The sequence below is a fragment of the Pristiophorus japonicus genome, chromosome 12 (genome assembly GCF_044704955.1).
Source record: "Pristiophorus japonicus isolate sPriJap1 chromosome 12, sPriJap1.hap1, whole genome shotgun sequence".
NCBI lineage: Eukaryota > Metazoa > Chordata > Chondrichthyes > Pristiophoridae > Pristiophorus > Pristiophorus japonicus.
Genome location: NC_091988.1, coordinates 195,963,903 through 195,980,693, shown reverse-complemented (window position 1 = coordinate 195,980,693; position 16,791 = coordinate 195,963,903). Strand labels below are relative to the sequence as shown.

At 47.4% G+C, this 16,791-nt stretch overlaps 1 non-coding gene across 1 annotated transcript; it reads right to left on the bottom strand.

Annotated features, from left to right (window-relative positions):
• Positions 1-424: 424 nt before the first annotated feature.
• On the bottom strand, positions 425-497 carry trnak-cuu (transfer RNA lysine (anticodon CUU)). Its single transcript has one exon. It is a non-coding gene; the product is annotated as a tRNA-Lys (tRNA).
• Between the last annotated feature and the right edge of the window lie 16,294 nt (positions 498-16,791).

Genomic DNA, 16,791 nt, shown 5'->3' with positions numbered 1-16,791 from the left:
AGAATTGGCTGGCGAACAGAAAGCAGAGAGTCGGGATAAATGGGTCCTTTTCCGGTTGGAAATCAGTGGTTAGTGGTGTGCCACAGGGATCAGTGCTGGGACCACAACTGTTTACAATATACATAGATGACCTAGAAGAGGGGACAGAGTGTAGTGCAACAAAGTTTGCAGATGACACTAAGATTAGTGGGAAAGCGGGTTGTGTAGAGGACTCGGAGAGGCTGCAAGGAGATTTAGATAGGTTAAGCGAATGGGCTAAGGTTTGGCAGATGGAATACAATGTCGGAAAGTGTGAGGTCATCCACCTTGGGAAAAAAAACAGTAAAAGGGAATATTATTTGAATGGGGAGAAATTACAACATGCTGTGGTGCAGAGGGACCTGGGGGTCCTTGTGCATGAACTCTTTTAGGAAAGAAATGTAATCACCCAACGTGGGGCTCGAACCCACGACGCTGAGATTAAGAGTCTCATGCTCTACCGACTGAGCTAGCCAGGCCCCTTCGGGGGCTTTGACCTGCTCCGTTTCCGACCTGGGCCGTTTCACCTCTCTTCATCGGACCTGGTGATCCCAGGTTAACCGAGGACCACCATGTGGATACCGGTCTTAGTGTGGACACCCGATCGGCACAGGCAACAGCAGCCCAGAACTCCTGACCTCAAGCAATCCTACAGCCTCAGCCTCCCAGCAGCGGGATCACAGGCGCGCGCCACTGCACCCGGCTCCTTGTGCATGAATCCCAAAAGATTAGTTTGCATGTGCAGCAGGTAATCAGGAAGGTGAATGGAATGTTGGCCTTCATTGCGAGAGGGATGGAGTACAAAAGCAGGGAGGTCTTGCTGCAACTGTATAAGGTATTGGTAAGGCCACACCTGGAGTACTGCGTGCAGTTTTGGTCACCTTACTTAAGGAAGGATATACTAGCTTTGGAGGGGGTACAGAGACGATTCACTAGGCTGATTCCGGAGATGAGGGGGTTACCTTATGATGATAGATTGAGTAGACTGGGTCTTTACTCGTTGGAGTTCAGAAGGATGAGGGGTGATCTTATAGAAACATTTAAAATCATGAAAGGGATAGACAAGGTAGAGGCAGAGAGGTTGTTTCCACTGGTCGGGGAGACTAGAACTAGGGGGCACAGCCTCAAAATACGGAGGAGCCAATTTAAAACCGAGTTGAGAAGGAATTTCTTCTCCCAGAGGGTTGTGAATCTGTGGAATTCTCTGCCCAAGGAAGCAGTTGAGGCTAGATCATTGAATGTTTTCAAGTCAAAGATAGATAGATTTTTAACCAATAAGGGAATTAAGGGTTACGGGGAGAGGGCGGGTAAGTGGAGCTGAGTCCACGACCAGATCAGCCATGATCTTATTGAATGGTGGAGCAGGCTCGAGGGGCTAGATGGCCTACTCCTGATCCTAATTCTTATGTTCTTATGTTCTGTCGGAGGTGCCGTCTTTTGGATGAGACTTTAAACCGAGGCTCCATCTGCTCTCTCAGATCGGCGTAAAAGATCCCGTGGCACTATTTCAAAGACGAGCAGGGAGTTATCTCCGGTGTCCTGCGCCAATATTTATCCCTCAATCAGCATCACTAAAAGCAGAATGTCTGATCATTATCACATTGCTGTTTGTGGGAGCTTGCTGTGTATAAATTGGCTGCCGCATTTCCTGAAGTACAACAGTGACTACACTTCAAAAAGAACTTCATTGTCTGTAAAGTGCTTTGGGACGTCCTGAGGTCATGAAAGGCGCTATATAAATGCAAATCTTTCTCAACCCACATCCAATCGCTCATGGATGCACTGCAGTTTTGCCCGGGCCTCTTATCGAAGTATCACAGCGTGCGCAGGACTGTGTGCGACTTGTGACATCATTGACCCATTCCTTTAACCTTTTCTATCAACACTGTTTCTCTAGCACGGGGATTCCAGGGGAGGACGGGTGGGGAGGTGATCGCTGGGGTGGGAAGGGAGTGCGGACCTTTATGTTGTGAGCAGTCATATTTCCTAGGAGTTTTAAACATATATATCCTCACATAGGCCCTTAAAACTAGAGATGCTGCCCTTTCAAGATGTTTGCCATGTGGGTCTAGCCTGTGGTGTTGAAATACCTCGAGATCCCAGAGGGATGCTTCATCCATTAGTGCCTTGTAAAATCCTGGGCGCTTAATACTGTCGACAACCAGCTGGCAGTTATAGAGGGAAAGATAGTAATCTGTAACGGGCTGAATCTATTTGTTCCAATTAATATAAACTTACCCAGCAAACAGGTGTCTGATTTATTGAAAGACTGGGGCAATTTTGAGAGAACCTTTCTCCCCAAACACCAACTTTCGAGCACAATTCTCTCTGCAATTTTAATCATGTTATTTTAATTTTAAATAAATAATGTGTGCTTTTCCAAAATTTCCTCTCCTGAAGATACGCATTCTTAGTGAGAAAGAAAGAAAGACTTGCATTTATATAGCGCCTTTCATGACTACCGGACATCTCAAAGCACTTTACAGCCAATGAAGTACTTTTTAGAGTGCAGTCAATGTTGTAATGTACAAAAAGCAGCAGCCAATTTGCGCACAGCAAGCTCCCACAAACATCAATGTGATAATGACCAGACAATCTGTTTTTGCTATGTTGATTGAGGGATAAATATTGGCCAGGACACCAGGTATAACTCACCTCTTATTCTTTGAAATAGTGCCATGGGATCTTTTACGTCCACCTGAGAGAGCAGACGGGGCCTTGGTTTAACGCCTCATCCGAAAGACGGCACCTCCGACAGTGCAGCGCTCCCTCAGCACTGCACTGGGAGTGTCAGCTTAGATTTATGTGCTCAAGTCTCTGGAGTGGGACTATGAACCCATAACCTTCTGACTTAGAGACGAATGTGCTAACTGCTGAGCCACGGTTGACAATGCAAAGGTTACACTTCAGTCTTACTAGCACCACAGTGTAGCGAAACAACAACTTGCATTTATATAGCACCTTTAACGTAGTAAAACCAGTCAAGGCGTTTCACAGGAGCACTATGAAACAAAATTTGACACCAAGACATCTAAGGAGATATTAGGACAGATGCCGAAAAGCTTGGTCAAAGAGGTAGGTTTTAAGGAATGTCTTAAGGGAGGAGGAGAGAGAGGTGGGGAGGTTTAGGGAGGGAATGCCAGAGCTAAGGGCCTAAGCTGCTGAAAACACGGGCACCAATGGTGAGGTGACCAGAATCGAGGATGCGCAAGAGGCTAGAATTGGAGAAGCGCCGAGATCTCGGAGCGTTGTGGGGTTGGAGGAAATTGCAGAGATCGGGAGGGGTGAAGTCATGGAGGGATTTGAAAACTTGCATCACTGAACATAAAGTACTGTTATACCACTGGGCATAAAATACTGCTGTATCAGTGGACATAAAGCATTGGTCCCAGGATGTTTCACAGGAATTCAGTGAATGGATAACAATCTGCTGATAATTTTTAAAATTGAGGCGTTGCTGAACCAGGTGCCAATGTAGGTCAACGAGCACAGGGGCGATGGGTGAGCGGGACTTGTGTGCGAGGCAGAATACCCTGGACTTAGCCTGAGATGGCACCCGGGGAAGTCGATGGTGGCTTTGCCAAAGAGGATGGTTGACATTCAGTCGGAAGAAATTAACGGATTACCCATCGCAAACATCCGTGCCTGCTGCTTACTGTAAACTCCTTTTCACCAATGGGGACTGGAGCGAAGACAAAAAGGCGTTAACTTACAAGTTTTATACCTTGTTTGATGTGTGCAAGTTGGCTGCCGCGTTTCCCACATTACAACAGTGACTATACTCCAAAAGTACTTCCTTGGTTGTAAAGCGCTTTGAGACGTCCGGTGGTCATGAAAGGCGCTATAGAAATGCATGTCTTTCTTGTTGACTCCCTGCAGCTCTTGGAGAGATTTTAGTCTTGTTTTGAAAAGGAAAGAAAAAAAATAAACTGAACTGATCTCTGTGACTGTTGAAGAAACCTCTAGTGGGTCAGTGACTTCTCTTTGCAGTAAAAATATCTTGTAATAAAATATCTTGCCAGAACAAGTCTCACAGACATGTGGAAGTGTTCTGAAGTGTTCTAGGAAATATGGGTTTCCGTCAATACTGACAATCTAATTATCTGCAATTTATGTTGATCTGGAGATTACTTATAGACTGCAAAATGTGCACTGTGCTTCATTTTGTAATGTTTCTGCTAAAGATTTTTGAGCAGTTCCTTGGTTTGAGAATATGGGTCTCCGTGGATTGAACCTTCACCTCCCCTTGCACACATGCGCCTATACACACAATATGCCTGTGTGCGTACACACTGACATACACCAGGATAGTATGAATCTTTATAAAACCTTGGTTCAGCCTCAACTGGAGTATTGTGTCCAATTCTAGGCACTGCACTTTAGGAAGGATGTGACGGCCTTAGAGAGGGAGCAGAAAAGATTTACAAGAATGGGTTCCAGGGATGAAGGACTTCAGTTACGTGGATAGATTAGAGAAGCTGGGGTTGTTCCCCTTAGAGCAGAGAGGAGATTTGATCGAGGTGTTCAAAATCATGAGCGGTCTGGACAGAGTAGATAGAGAGAAACTGTTCCCATTGGTGGAAGGGTCGAGAACCAGAGGGCACAGATTGAAGGTGATTGGCAGAAGAACCAAAGGCGACATGAGAGAAAACCTTCTTACGCAGCAAGTGGTTAGGATCTGGAATACGCTGCCTGAAAGGGTGGTGGAGGCAGACTCCAGTCGTGGCTTTCAAAAGGGAATTAGATAAATACCTGAAGGAAACAAATTTGCAGGGCTACAGGGAAAGGGCGGGGGAGTGGGCGGCTGAGATGCTCTTGCAGAGAGCCGGCACGGGCTCGACGGGCCGAATGGCCTCCTTCTGTGCTGTAACCGTTCTATGATTGTCCGTCAGTAAAGGAAGGAGGGTGACAGAAATACAGGATGGCCAACTAGCAGAGGCCTCCAGCCCCAGTGTGCCACGAGGCAATAGGGTATTGACCCGGCTACAGTTCACCATGCTGTGCTTTCTTGGCCTTAGCTGTGTCATCGTAGGGACTGTGAAGCAGAGGCCAGGTAATTCCCCAATGGCTGGGGTGAGGGGTGAATGGAACCGTGGCCCCGAATTTAACAGCAGGTGGATTCCCCGCTCAGGCCGAGTTAAAATCACCGTCGGGTCTCAATGATGTCATCGGGCCACAACAAGCCTATGTAAAGAAGGACCCTGTTGGCTCCAGGCGCCTGTCCTTGCTGCCTGCTCAGGGGAGCAGGTTAAAATTGCAGATTTTGCGACCATGGTTGCTTTCGGACAGGTAAGAGCCAGGACGATTTTAACTCTCCACCCGCCAGGTTTCTGCTGAGCGAGTAGGGTTAAAATCACCCCTGAGCGAGTCACCCTGAGACCCCATCCCCCCACCAAGAAAGTAAAGTCGTTTAAAAAGCGATTCTCCAAGGATGGAACAGAGCAACATGAGTGGGCCATTCAGCCGCTCGAGCCTGCTCCGCCATTCAATTAGATCATGGCTGATCTGCACCTCAACCCCATTTACCCGCCTGTAATCCATATCCCTTGATACCCTGAGCTAACAAAAATCTGTCAATCTCAGTCTTGAAAATTTCAGTGGACCCCCAGCATCCACTGCCTTTGTGGGTGTGGGGGGTGGGGAGGGGGGAGAGAGCGGGTGGAAGACTTCCAGATTTCCACTACCCTTTGTGTGGAAAAAGTGTTTCCTGATTTCACTCTTTAATGGCCTGGCTCTAATTTTAAGAAAATGCCTCTCGTTCTGAATTCCCTCACCAGACTCCTCACTCCAACAGAAACCTTTTTTACTTTTAAAATAGCAACCAGACATCTTTCTCCGTTGCCTTACCTCAGGTCCCAGTTGGCAGCTGCTTCCTGTGTGTGCTTGCCACAGATTTGGGGTTTTCTTTTAAGAGAGGCACAGACCAACTTAAAAGGCGTAGGAATAAAATCCGATATTTGTGAATGAGACTGATTAAAGTTTGCAACTTTAAAAATGAATCACCAGGAGGAAGTGTGGCAGCTTGGCACGTTAAACAGTTAGACGCGAGCACAGAGGTCAAAGGGTAGGGGTTGGCGGTAGGGTTGACCTGGAAAGAAAGCGGCTGAGCAGGCGAGAGTGAGGTTGGACACTGCAGCCTTTATTGCAAAGTACCAGATACAATCAGCCCCTCTCTATAACCTCCACTCGAACTTTGAGATTAATGGAGCCTTTGAATTTAGTCCAGGGTATCTGTTGATTTTTTACAACGCATACCGTGATCTTTGCGCCTGGTTTTATTCAGCTTCGGGTATGTTCCTGCTTTGTTAGTAGTTTTTAATCTCGATGCCTTCTGTCCATGCACCCGCGATCTCTCACCGCTCCTCCGCCACAAACATTCGTCGCACCTCATATTCCTCATACACTGACCTGGGGGAGTGCTGCATTGTCGGAGGTGCAGTCTTTCAGTTGAGACGTTAAACCGTGGCCCTGTCTGCCCTCTCTGGTGGCCATAAAAGATCCCATGGCGCTATTTTAAAAGAAGTGCAGGGGCGTTTTCCCCGGTGTCCTGGGGGCCAATATTTATCCCTCAATCAACATAACAAAAAAACAGATGATCTGGTCATTATCACATTGCTGTTTGTGGGAGCTTGCTGTGTGCAAATTGGTTGCTGCGTTTCCCACATTACAACAGTGACCAAAAAGTACTTCATTGGCTGTAAAGCGCTTTGAGACGCCCGGAGACTACAAAGGAGCACACTCGGAGCAGAGCGCTGCCGATGAAAGTGTGTATCCAGAATTTGGATATGAAGCTCAACGCGGCAAGCACGATCTACCATCCATTCGTGGACTGAAGTTTGGGTATAGAGTAGGCTGATCTCCAAATTTCCTGATACAGGCCACCTTCGTGCAAAGTTCTTCACTGGGAACGTTAATTCATAAAAGCTACTATTATATATGGTGTGCATATATATAATTCAGGCCTCTTGAGCATCTCTGATTATAATCGCTCCACCATCGGTGGCCATGCCTTCAGCTGCCAAGTCCCTAAGCTCTGGAATTCCCTCCCTAAACCTCTCCACCTCTCTACTTCCTTTAAGATGCTCATTGAAACCTACCTCTTTGACCAAGCTTTTAGTCAACCGCCCTAATATCTCCTTTTGTATCTCGGTGTCAAATTCTGTTCAATATCACTCATGTGAAGCTCCTTGGGATGTTTTCCTACGTTATAGCAGCACGCTGTTGTTGCTTTTATATAACACAATGTCGAGAATGATACAAACAGGATAGTTTGGTAACTGATCTGGCAACCTAGAGATAGTGGGGCTAAATTTGCGGCCCCTACGGTGCGTACGAGGTACACGCACGCCGGTAGGGGCCCCGCAAGTTCCGGGTTTGCGTATGCACTGCGCATGCGCCTAAATGCAGAACTCGCGATCTGTCAAACATCATCTTGACAGGTCCTACGAATCTGACAAAAATGGACATTTGCCGACAGAGAGTTGGCCTATTTGCTCCACTTCTGCCCAGCAAATGCCCATGAAATTCTTACGCCTGATAGAATAATTTAAACATTTAAAACCTGTGAAATAAGGCAAGTTTATTTTTAGACCTTATAAAATATGTAAATTTATTTTTCAAAAAATTAATTTTTTGTTTTAAATAATTAATTAAATTCCATTTTGATTAATTTGGAATATGTGATTTACAAAAATGTTTATTTTGGGGGTATTCCCATTCATACGTGTGGTGATTCCATGTATACGGAACTCACCGTAAGTATGAATGGGAATAACCCTACTTTGATTGGTTGGGCCGGCCCACATGATCCCAGGGAAGCTTGCGAAATGCTTGCAGCCCTAAGATATGCGGGCCCCTACATAAGCCTTTGTGCAGAGGTGCAGGACCGCAAGGCTCCGAACCTGCCGCACCACCGGGTAAGTTTGTAGATTTTTTCAGGTAGGAAGCATCCGCCCGCGGGAAGCCTCCAACTGCAATTTCTGCACCAACAGTAGTTGGTTCAAATCTCAGAGTGGCAAGTTATGAAAGTGAATCTAATCACCTGGTTATAGGCGGTTCAGCACCTTGAAAGCTGCTAGATATTGATAAAAACCCAACTAGTTCACTAATGCCCTTCGGGGAGAGGAACGTGCCACCCTTACCTGACCTGGCCTACTCGTGACTCCAGTCCCACTCGATGTGGTTGACATTTAATGCTCACAGGGCAACTAAGGATGGGCATTCAAGACTGGTCACATGCCAAGAACAAATATATATATATATATACACAGGTACAATGTCCGAAATCCGTCAACCTTGGGATCAAGATCGTGCCGGTTTTTGGGTTTTCCCAGATTTTGGACCTCACTGATGGCACCCGCCGCCCCACCGCCCCTCCGCTCCTCGCTGATCCATCGATCCGCCGCTCCTCCGCCCCTCCGCTCCTCGCTGCCCGCTGATCCATCGATCCGCCGCCCCTCCGCTCCTCGCCGCCCGCCGCTCCTCCACTCCTCGCTGCTCCTTGCCGCTCCTCACCGCCCGTCGATCCAGCGATCCGCCAATCCTCCACTACTCGCCGCCCACGACCCCCTGGCCCTGCGTTTTTTTACCGGTTTTTACCGTTTTCCTCATCCCTCGCCGCCCGATGTTGCCATCTTGGCCGCCTCATAATGTCTGGTTTTCGGACAATTCCGGTTTTCGGACAGCCGGATTCAGGACGTTGTACCTGTAGATATATATATATTTGAAAAAGTATGTAATCACGCAGAGAAGTGCGTGAACAAAATGCCTTATAGTAAATTAATTTACTTATAACTGTTTTCCCTCTTTACACAGGGAGCTTTTTTATGCTCACTCCAGTCAGTCTCTGCCTCCTCAGTAAGTGGCTATTCCTTTAACCTAACAACACAGGTTGTTTTAAAACAGGGTGATGGCCAGTTTGCAGACTGAGTGATAGTTCAGAAGGAGGTGGGTAAATAAACAGTCAGCAGATGATGCAGCTGATGGATGTTTTTCCGGACATATTGAGGTGCTTTTTGGAAAAAACAGCCTCGTAAACAGCCAAATGGTTTCCAGACTCCAGCTCTTAAAGCTGCGCTGCCAACACATGTCACATCTTAGAAGTGAAGCCAGGCTCTGGGAATAAAATGTCCTCCTCAGCACAGGCCAAGGGCTGAACATAAGACTTTCTGGTCTGTGTGGCTCAGTACCACACAACGTGGCGCATTTATTCACTGGATTCCATCTCTCCATGGCCTCACTCCCTCCCTGTCTCTGTAACCTTCTGTAGCCCCGTAACCCTCCGAGATCTCTGCGCTCCTCCAATTCTGGCCTCTTGCAGATCGCCGATTTTCATCGCCCCACCTTCGGTGGCCGTCACCTCAGCAGCCTAGGCCCTGAGCTTTGGAATTCCCTCCCTTTACCCTTCCGCCTCTTTTATCCTTTCTTTCTTGCTTGCTCTCTTGTTCGCTTTCTCTCTTTCTTTCTCTCTGTCTTTCTTTTCTTTTTTCTTTCTTTCTCGCGTTCCCTCCTTTTTCTTTTTCTTCCTCTCTCTTTCATTTTCTTTTCTTTCCTTCTTTTTCTATTTCTTTCCTTTTCTTTTCTCTTTCCTTCTATCGCTGTGGTACAGTTCCACAGGCACCGTCAGGTTTCCGGATGCTGCTCTAAGTGGCCGTTCCTCCAGGTGTGAGCTCAGACAGCGACTGCCATCAGGCTATTCGACATTTGGACCATCACCACAGAGCCCTGTCCTGCCCTTATCTCAAACCTGCGCACACGTAGACCAGGAATATCTGAGCATAAAGCATGGCTTCCGGCTAACTAACACCAGCGGAGCGGGAGCAGCTCTGAGCAATTGCTTGCCTGTACTTTTCCCTTCGGCCTCAATGGGCAGAAATCCTGTCCAGTTGCTGTGCCCTTACAGTCAAGACGGCTAACTCACCCCAGGCTAGGGATCAATCCTTGCTCGATTCTCGTACCGAGATTTACACACCCATTTCCACTGTAATCTATCGGTCTTGACATGGATAGTAGAATTGTAAAGTACAACTGTGCCTTCAGACGACTAGGCTCTAACTCTGGATTTCCCTCTCTAAACACCTCCACCTCATTCAACATAACAAACTTGTTGTGTATGCATACCTGTTTACTGTGTGATGTCTGTAACACTGTTATGCCACACTGAATGAACCCTTATACTGCACACACTTACCGGTACACCAGAGGGTGCTGCTGCTGGAGACCTAGGGGTTGCCTGCACACGGCAGGTAACCCAATATAAAAGGGAACTCACAGCTTGTTGTCGGCACTCAGGAGTTGCAAATAAAGGACTACAGGTCTGCACAGTTTAAGTACCATACCCTGCCTCGTGGAGTCATTACTAAAGGTGCCTACATACACTACAAAAATAAAACAGATTATCTGGTCATTATCACATTATCAGCCATGATCTTGTTGAATGGCGGAGCAGGCTCGAGGGGCTAGATGGCCTACTCCTGTTCCTAATTCTTATGTTCTTATGTTCTTATTTGTGGGAGCTTGCTGGTGCACAAATTGGCTGCCGCATTTCCTACATTACAACGTACTCCATTGGCTGTAAAGTGCTTTGAACCGTCCGGTGGTCATGAAAGGCGCTAAATAAGTCCAAGTCTTTCTTTTCTTTCTTTTTACCTCCTCTTCCTCCTTTAAGACGCTCCTTTAAAACTTACCTCTTTGACCAAGCGTTTGGTCACCTGTCCGAATATCTCCTTACATGGCTCAGTGTCAAAACCTTTTCTGACTACGCTCCTGTGAAGCACTTTCAGACGTTTTACTACATTAATGGTGCTATATAAATGCAAGTTGTTGATGTTGTTGTCTTAAGTGCTTCATCACAGCACGGTGGGGGAGGTTGAGGGGCATGGGGCCTCTGAAAAAGACTTTTACATTTCATTCTGCCTTTTTCTCCTCACCCGAAATTCAAGCCCCCTGTTGCTCCCGAACTTTGTTAAAGTTCATCTGTGTGAGTCCTTGAAGCAAAGAGCCGGCCTCGCTCCTCCCTGCTCCGTTGCCCTTTTGAGTAAAGGTTCTCATGGCTGATGGATGCTGGTGGTGTGATGTTTGATTGGTGATCCCTCGAGTTAACGGCCGGGTTCCCGCCTGGTGGACATTACACGCTTGTTGTGTGGGGCAAGCGGCTCAGATTCCACAGCTGAGCCGAGGAGAGCTGGCCCAGATTAGCACAGCAACTGCAACACCTCCACCCACTCAACCAGGAACATTTGAAATAATCCCTGCAGCGCAAGCTGAACTAATGGATTTGATGTAGCAGAAGTTGCCTTTAATTCCTGATACATCTCTGCACAGAGCAGCACATCTATCTTCAGGATCCACCACTGGGCAAGTCAATCGAAGGATCTTTTTTTTTCGCCCTTTGCTTAATCAAAATGTCCAAGGTTTAGGAGCAAACCAATGCTTTGATTTCCTCCTTGAAACAGCAAATATTTTCAAAGTCACCACGCAAAGCCTTTCCCAAATCATTCTCTTTCTCAAACAAGACAGCGCAAAATTGCCAAAAGCTCAATAAATAGGAAAGCCACGGGTATCCCAATCCTAAAAGGGTTTAACTATGAGGACAGGTTAATTTATTTGTTCGTGGGATGTGGGCGTCGCTGGCAAGGCCGGCATTTATTGCCCTTGAGAGGGTGCTGGCGAGCCGCCTTCTTGAACCGCTGCAGTCCATGTGGTGAAGCTACTCTCATATGGCTGGCTTTGTCACAGCGGTTTGGTACAACTGAGTGTCTCACTGGGTCATTTCAGGGGGCAATTCAGAGTCAACCACATTGCTGTGGGTCTGGAGTCACATGTAGGTCAGACCGGGTAAGGGTGGCAGATTTCCTTCCCTAGAGGGCATTAGTGAACCCGACGGGTTTTTACGACAATCCGGTAGTTTCATGGTCACCATAACTAATACTAGTTTTTTAATTCCAGATTTATGTAATTAACTGAATTTAATTTCACCAGCTGCTGTGGTACTCACATCTCTGGATTATTAGTCCAGGCCTCGGGATTATTAGCCCAGTGATATAACCACTACGCCAAGGTATCCCTAATTTGGGCCCAAGTTTCCACAGGCGCCTAGAACGGCGCAGTCCCGACCTGGACGCCCGTTTTTCGCGCCACAAAGTGCGCCTAAAAAAATCCTCCGTATTCTCCACCTCCCTGCAGGTCCTCTGGCCCTGGGCACAGGCAGCACAAGCTGTGGGGGGGGCGGAGCCAGGTCCCTGCGCTGAAAACAGTGCCGGGACCTCTGCACATGCGCGCTACAGTCGGCACGCAAGTGCAGTAGCTCCAGGCGCCGAACTGTGTGGGAGGGGCCCGAAGCACGCAGCCCCTAGCCCTGGCTGAATGGCCTCACTGGGGCTGCGTGAATAAGGCTCCTCCCACGGCCAGCTCCTGCTTCCCGCCTCCCCCCCCCCCGACCAGACCCGACATCCGCTCCCCCTCCCCCCCTGCCTCCGGACCGGACCCGACACCCGCTCCCCCCTCCCCCCCGGACTGGACCCGACCCGATTCCCGCTCCCCACCCCCCTCCCCCCCTCGACTGGACCCGACCCAACCCGACCCGACTCCTGCTCCCCCCCACCTCCGGACCCGACCCGATTCCCGCTCCCGCTCCCCCCCCCCCCCCGACTGGACCCGACCTGATTCCCGCTCCCCTCCGGACTGGACCCGACCCAACTCCTGCTCCCCGACCCGACCCGACTCCCGCTCCGCCCCCCCCCCCCCCCCACCCCGACTGGACCCGACCCGACCCGCGCTCCTGCTCCCACTCCCCTCCACCCCGACTGGGCCCGACCCGACCCGACTCCCGCTCCCCCCCACCGCCCCCGGACTGGATCCGACCTGACCTCCCCCTCCCTCTCTCTCCCTCCCTCCCCCCCCATCTCTCCCCCTCTCTCTCCCTTCCTCCCTCCCCCCCTCCTCTCCCCCCCTCCTCTCTCTCCCTCCCTCCCTCCCCCCCGACCCGAACCGAACCTCCCCGACCCGACCCAACGCCACCTACCTGTAAATCTGGTGCTGGGGACGGGCCCTGCCCGAAGTCTCGGGCCGGCCAGTTCAGCCTTCGGTCCCGAAAGGCCTGTCTGAATCACTTTCACACAGGTAGGAAGATGGTTTATTTAATCTTTTCTTTGCTTATAAATGCTTATTCAGGTTGGATTTATTTGTATAATATTTGTAGAAGTATAAATAAGGATTTATTATAGAATTTAATGACTTCCCTTCCCACCTCGTTCTGGACGCCTAATTTGTAACCTGCGCCTGATTTTTTAATGTGTAGAACAGGTTTTTTCAGTTCTACAAAAATCTTCACTTGCTCCATTCTAAGTTAGTTTGGAGTACGTTTTCACTGTGGAAACTTTCAAATCAGGCGTCAGTGGCCGGATACGCCCCCTTTTGAAGAAAAAATTCTGTTCCAAAGTAGAACTGTTCTACCTGACTAGAACTGCAGAAAGAAAAATGTGGAGATTTGCGATTTCTAAGATAGTCCGTTCTCCACCAGTTGCTCCTAAAAATCAGGCGCAAATCATGTGGAAACTTGGGCCCATAGAAACTAGGTGCTGGAGTTGGCCATTCGGCCCTTCGAGCCTGCACCACCATTCAATATGATCATGGCTGATCATGCAACTTCGGTACCCCATTCCTGCTTTCTCTCCATACCCCTTGATCCCTTTAGCCGTAAGGGCCACATCTAATTCCCTTTTGAATATATCTAACGAACTGGCCTCAACAACTTTCTGTGGTCGAGAATTCCACAGGTTCACAACTCTCTGTGTGAAGAAGTTTCTCCTCATCTTGGTCCTAAATGGCTTAGCCCTTATCCTTAAACTGTGACCCCTTTCTAGACTTCCCCAACATCGGGAACATTCTTCCTGCATCTAACCTGTCCAATCCCGTCAGAATTTTATATGTTTCTATGAAATCCCCTCTCATTCTTCTAAATTCCAGTGAATATAAGCCTAGTCGATCCAGTCTGTCTTCATATGTCAGTCCTACCATCCCAGGAATCAGTCTGGTGAACCTTCGCTGCACTCCCTCAATAGCAAGTATGTCCTTCCTCAGATTAGGAGACCAAAACTGTACACAATATTCAAGGTGTAGGGGGTGGTCGGTCTGTCAGCTTGCCTTCCTGACCCAGAGCGGTTGCGAGTCGCTCTCACTCCCTGGTTCTCGAGCTTGGATTTATTAATCAGGGTGTGATAAAGTACAGCAGACAACTGTTTTGTACAAAGAAGGTATGGATTTTATTCAAGAAAGCAAATAACACAAATACATTCTAATAAAACTGTAAAATCTTACAAAAAATTTCTAAACAATGGGGAATACTTTATTACAGGTAATAAACACAACAGAAATACCTTCCATCTCCCACTTACTCTCTAACTAGGTCAAACTCTAGGGCACCATGGGGTTCATGTTCACCAGATCCTTTCCTTTGACAGCTAGGGCTGTTTCACGGTTTCAGGGTTCTTTGGTTATAGCCGGTTTGCCTTGCCGTACCCCAGACGTAGTAGAAGACCTCTGCTGGGTATCGAAAGCCAGTTGGGGCGAGTTCTTTTCTCCAATGTCACGATGTTTCTTCCTGCGTTTTCTCGCCGTGTGCTCTCGATCTTGTTGTTCCGAAGTGAAGGTCAGAATAGTTTCTTCTCCTCTCTTTCTGGTACGATAGGCCCTCAGTTTATACTCTGAGAGGCTGCTTAATCTTTGCGCCAAATCTAACGTTTCTTTTGTTTAAGTTTTGCTGCCCAGCTAACTGAAACTTGGTTAAGAATGTGTCAATTGTTGAAATTATCTTTGTTAAAGTTAGTTTCTGGTGTCGAGTTGTCTGCCTGGGCCAGAGTTTTCTATGCAGGCTGGAAAGGTGATTAGCATTATGCATGTCCTGGATGGGTTCTGTGCTTGGATTGAAACTATACTACCTTGGATCGATTGTTGAAATGTAAATATCTTCTAGGGGACAGGTTTGAGGGTAAACAGTTCCTCAGACAATTTGATTAGCTCCAATATCCAAACTAGCTTTTCAGAGGCTGAACCCACCACGGGTCTTGTAGTCCATTTCTCACAGACCCAACCTGCACCTTTTTTTAAATCCCAAGCTTGGTTAAAACTCGTAGATTTCTTCCATATGCGTTTTAGGATCCCAAACTTTCTGCTTAATAGGCCCAAATCGAATTTGCTTTTCAGTGAGTCCAAACACTGGGGGGTTTCCACGAATTTTGGAATCTTACAAAGGTATGCCCTCACCAAGGCCCTGTACAACTGCAGTAAGACCTCCCTGCTCCTATACTCAAATCCTCTCGCTATGAAGGCCAACATGCCATTTACCTTCTTCACCACCTGCTGTACCTGCATGCCAACTTTCAATGACTGATGTACCATGACACCCAGGTCTCGTTGCACCTCCATTTTTCCTAATCTGTCACCATTCAGATAATATTCTGCCTCCCTGTTTTTGCCACCAAAGTGGATAACCTCACATTTATCCACATTATACTGCATCTGCCATGCATTTGCCCATTCACCTAACCTGTCCAAGTCACCCTGCAGCCTCTTAGCATCCTCCTCACAGCTCACACCGCCACCCAGTTTAGTGTCATCTGCAAACTTGGAGATATTACACTCAATTCCTTCATCTAAATCATTAAAGTATATTGTAAATAGCTGGGGTCCCAGCACTGAACCTTGCGGTACCTCACTAGTCACTGCCTGCCATTCTGAAAAGGACCCGTTTAGTCTGACTCTTTGCTTCCTGTCTGCCAACCAGTTCTCTATACATGTTAATACATTACCCCCAACACCATGTGCTTTAATTTTGCACATCAATCTCTTGTGTGAGACCTTGTCAAAAGCCTTTTGAAATTCCAAATACACCACATCTACTGGTTCTCCTTTGTCCACTCTACTAGTTACATCCTCAAAAAATTCTAAAAGATTTATCAAGCATGATTTCCCTTTCATAAATTCATGCTGACGTCGACCGATCCTGTCACTGCTTTCCAAATGCGCTGCTATTAAGTCTTTAATAATTGATTCCAGCATTTTCCTCACAACCGATGTTAGGCTAACCGGTCTATAATTCCCTGTTTTCTCTCCCTTTTTTAAAAAGTGGGGTTACATTAGCTACCCTCCAATCCATAGGAACTGATCCAGAGTCTATAGAATGTTGGAAAATGACCACCAATGCATCCACTATTTCTAGGACCACTTCCTTAAGTACTCTGGGATGCAGACTATCAGGCCCTGGGGATTTAGCGGCTTTTAATCCCATCAATTTCCCTAACACAATTTCCTGACTAATAAGGATTTCCTTCAATTCCTCTTTCTCACTAGACCATCGGTCCCCTAGTATTTCCAGAAGGTTATTTGTGTCTTCCTTAGTGAAGACAGATCCAAAGTATTTGTTCAATTGATCTGCCATTTCTTTGTTCCCCATTATAAATTCACCTGATTCTGACTGCAAGGGACCTACATTTGTCTTCACTAATCGTTTTCTCTTCACATATCTATAGAAGCTTTTGCAGTCCGTTTTTATGTTCCCTGAAAACTTACTCTCATACTCTATTTTCCCCCTCCTAATTAAACCCTTTGTCCTCCTCTGCTGAATTCTAAATTTCTCCCAGTCCTCAGGTTAGCTGATTTTTCTGGCCAATTTATATACCTCTTCCTTGGATTTAACACTATCCCTAATTTCCCTTGTTAGCCACGGTTGAGCCACCTTCCCCGTTTTATTTTTATGCCAGACAGGGATGTACAATT